The 4277-nt window shown below is 46.5% G+C and overlaps 1 long non-coding RNA gene across 1 annotated transcript in view; it reads left to right on the top strand.

Moving 5' to 3' along the window:
* LOC122676100 overlaps positions 1 to 725 on the top strand; it is a 2749-nt gene extending 2024 nt beyond the window's left edge. Inside the window, exon 3 of the long non-coding RNA XR_006335422.1 lies at positions 581 to 725. This is a non-coding gene — a long non-coding RNA (uncharacterized LOC122676100). The remainder of the gene's footprint in view (positions 1 to 580) is intronic.
* Positions 726 to 4277: the final 3552 nt, after the last annotated feature.

Here is a 4277-nt window from a genome sequence, read left to right as displayed (position 1 = left end):
GACTAAGAGTCACTGGATAGAGATGAAGCCAGGGCTCCCCAGTGATTGTTTTTAAAATTCAGTCATGGAAATTTTAAGTGTGTGTGTATGTTTGTATGTGTATGAGAAACAGAAAAAACCTTTAGGTAAATAAGGGTTAGTGATGGTTTAGTTGGTGATGGTGATGGTTGGTGACAGTTTAGTCGTTAAACCATGTCTGACTCTTGCAATCCCATGGACTGTAGCCTACCAGGCTCCTGTGTCCATGGGATTTCCCAGACAAGAATATTGGAGTGGGTTGCCATTTCCTTCTCCAGGGAATCTTTCTGACCCAGGGATCCAACTTGGATCTCCTGCATTACAGGCTGTCTCCTGAACTGCAGGCAGATTCTTTACTGACTGAGCCACCATATAAATATTACCCAGCTTCAATAATTATAAACCTTGTTTAATATGTACCTTTGCTCAAATCCAGATTATTTTGAAGCAAACCAAATGTATCATTTCATCTGTAGATATTTAAGAATATTTATTAAAAACAGTGTTTCTCCTTTGAAGAACATCCTCTAATGCTTGTCATGGTCTGGCTCTCGGTCTGCAGGCTGGTGATATGAGCTGTTGCTCAGTTACGTCCGACTCTTTGCGACCCTATGGACTGCAGCCTGCCCAGCTCCACTGTCCATGGAATTCTCCAGGCAAGAACACTGGAGAGGGTTGCCATTCCCTTCTCCAGGAGTGATATGAATGTTTTCCCTTAAAAAAAAATTGTACACATAAATTTTCTTTCAGTGTATACATTACACTTCAATAAAAGGCAAAACAAAACATAATCACAACACCATTACCCTGCCTCAGAATGTGACAGTAATCCTGTAATACTGAGTTTCTAACTGGCGAGGAACAAGTTAAGCGAGGCGGGAAGTTCAGCAGTAAAGGCAGGCGTGGGGCGTGAGGACTGAGGGTCACCGCCCTTGGCCTGGAGCTGGGGTGGGGGCAGAGCTGGATGGTAGGGAGCGTCCTGGTCACGTCCCTCACCTCCCTGTGCGGCCGTGGCCACGGGAGATGCACATGCAGGCGTTCACAGGCGCCCACACAAAAGGAAGCAAGCAAGCTTCTGGGAACTGCCTCTTGGTAGACACTTGGAACAGGGGAGAAAGTTTTCAGGGTTAGCTAGAGGTCCCACTGGACTAGGTAGAGATAGTGAAAGATTTCCTTGACTTACAAATGGCCAACAGGCACATGAAAAGATGTTCAACATTGCTAGTTATTGGAGAAATGCAAATCAAAGTGACTTGAGGGACTTTGGCTGAGGGGCTAAACAATAAGGTAGCACTTCACGTGCGTCAAAATGGTCATCATCAAAAAATCCACAAACAACAAATGCTGGAGAGGACATGGAGAGAAGGGAAGCCTTTTGCACCGTTGGTGGAAATGTAAATTGGTACAGCCACTACGGAGAACAGTATGGAGGTTCTTTAAAAAACTAAAGATAGAGCTACATATGACCCTGCAATCCCACTCCTGGGCATATATCCAGAGAAAAATATGATCCAAAAGGATACATGCATCCCAGTGTTCATTTTAGCACTGTTTACAATAGCCAAGACATGGAGGCAACCTAGATATCCAAAAACAAGAGACTGACACTGAATAAAGAATATGTGCACTCTCTCTGTTTATATATACATATATATATGCACACATATATATAATGGAATATTACTTATCCATTAAAAGAATGGAATAATTGGAATAATGCCATTTGCAGCAACATGCATGGATCTAGAGACTGTCACACTGAGTGAAGTAAGTGAGACAGAGAATGAGAATTATTGTATGACATCCCTTTATATGTGGAATCTAAAACGAAATGATACAAATGAACTAACTTACAAAACAGAAAGAGACTCACAGAACTTAAAACATGAACTTATGGCTGCTGGGGGAAAGAGAGAGGGAGCTTGGGAAGGTCATGCACACACTGCTATATTCAAAATGATACCTAGCAAGGACCTACTGTATAGCACATGGAATTCTGCTCAGTTATGCGCCAGCCTGGGTGGAAGGGGAGTTTGGGGGAGAATGGGCACTTGCACATGTGTGGCTGAGTCCCTTAAAGATTCACCTGAAACTGTCACAACTTTGTTAATCACCTATACCTGAGTACAAAATAAAAAGTTTAAAGTCTGAAAAAAAAAAAAGATTTCCTTGTCTGCCCGCAGAGGGGAAGCCCGGGGTGCTCAGCATTCTCAGAGATGCTCTAAGCTGGGGGCCCTCGGAGCCAGACTCAGGCCACGTGGGTGGCTCGGGGCTCACCCTGGGCCTGCTGCCAGCACACACAGTGGGCTGGCCATCCTGAGTAATGAAGAAGAGGCAAGAAAACGTACCTTTCTTTCTCACTGAGCTACTTTCCTTCAGATGTGCCCATACGCTCTATACTTTTTGTCTGGACTCCTTGAAAAGGTTCCCTTCTTGACCCCCCACCCTCAGCAGCTCTCTCTGTGGTTCTGAAACAGTTAAATATTTTTCACCTCGCCTGTCACCACCAATACCACCCCAATCCCTTGGATTTTTCAGCCTCTAGTCCTGCCCACACTGTGGAGGCAGCTCCCTGAAGGCGCCTTTCTTCCCTGCTCTCCAACAATTCCTCAAGGCCCAGCGTCTCTGCGGGGGGCTGCCTGGGGGCCACTCTGCAGGTGACCTCTGCAGTCAGCACCGTCTAGAAGGCTGGGTCAGGGCCCAAAGAGCCCCAGTGCCCAGAGTGGCTGGGAAGGCAGGAGGGGGTAACGTAGCTCTCACCATGGAAGTAAGCCTCAATCAGCTTGTGGTTTTGGTGTTAGTCCTTGTTAAATTTGTATTTAAAAACTTGATGTTGCAGGAAATTTTCTCATTCACAAAGCATAAGAGCACTGTGAGTCTCATGCATTCATTCCCCGGCTTCAGCCGTTCTCAACTCTCCACCCATCTGGTTTCACCTGTATCTCCACCTTTTCTCTCCTTCCCACTTGTCCTTAAACCACTGGATTCGTTCAAAGCTAATCTCAGGGAATCTATTTAAATTTTCAGGTTTTTTTTTTGAGTAGGGTGTATTGATATGACTCAAATTCATAAAGCACGAAACGCTACAAAGAGTTGCTACCTCCTGCCTTGCCCCTTCCTCGCCTCGTGGTGGATTCCGCTGTCTTTTTCCCCCCCACCCGCTGTATTTTTATAGCTCCTCCCATTAACACAAAGGGTCAGGAATTCCCTGGTGGACCTGTGATTAGAACTCTGTGCTTTCATTGCCGAGGGCCTGGGTTCAATCCCTGGTCAGGGAACTAAAATCCTGCAAGACACAGTGTGGACAAAAGGAAAAAAGAAAACAAACGCCCCAAAACAACAGCAACAGAAACAAAACACGGAATCTATTTTTCTACCTTTAATTTTAGCTTAGTTGTGTGAATTGCTTTGGCCAAAGAGACTTTAGCAAACATCATGCAGATAAGGGCTTGAAAGTGTTTGTGCGCTGACTAGCTCTCTTGCTTCTAGGCACTCTCTCGTCACGTGCAGAAGCTCCAGCCAACTTAAAAAAACGTGAGCTGGTAAAATAGTGGTGGTTTTCAGCTACTAAGTTTGGGCTGGGCTGGTGTATAGCACAAGTCAACGGTTGCCTTCCTGGCTCGCACACCCACTGGGCACATTCCTTCCCAGGGGGTACAATATTAGCAGCTCCGGCAGTCTTCCGAGACAGACTGTGCACAAACAAGCGTATAAACACATAGTCTTCCTTCCCACTCCCCTCTTTTTTTTTTAAACAAACAATAATGTACAGTTCCTAACCTAGTTGTATTGGTTGGACATACCAGTGTATTTTGGAGCTCATCTCCTACCGATGCATGAGGGGCTTCCTCTACAGTGGACCGTTGTACACACACACCGTGCATTTCTCAATCAGGCCTTTGTTGACGGCATTCAGATTGTCTCCAGTCCTCTGTGATGAACTCCGTCGTCTGCACACACATGGGTGTTCCTGCCGGACAAACTCCTGGCTGAGGCTCGCGGGGAACAAGTGGCTGCTCATCCCCTCTGGGTCCCTACCCGTCTCTTCCGCTGAGAAGAGTGGAGTGGCCAGGAACGAGCCCTCTTGAGTTTGCCCAGCTCACCCAGCCTCCTACCACCCAGGACACCGTCGTGAGGGGTGGTCTGCCCTCTGCCTCCTCCCTTCCAAGCACTAGAATGTGAAAACACTGACGTGAGAAGCTCCTGAGGAGTGCACAACTGTGATTCTGGGCACAGTTCAAATAAGTCATCGTGTGCTG

This window comes from Cervus elaphus, chromosome 19 (genome assembly GCF_910594005.1).
Source record: "Cervus elaphus chromosome 19, mCerEla1.1, whole genome shotgun sequence".
Classification (NCBI taxonomy): Eukaryota; Metazoa; Chordata; class Mammalia; order Artiodactyla; family Cervidae; genus Cervus; species Cervus elaphus.
The sequence above is the reverse complement of the archived record's forward strand: the minus strand, read 5'-3'. Positions and strand labels throughout refer to the sequence as shown.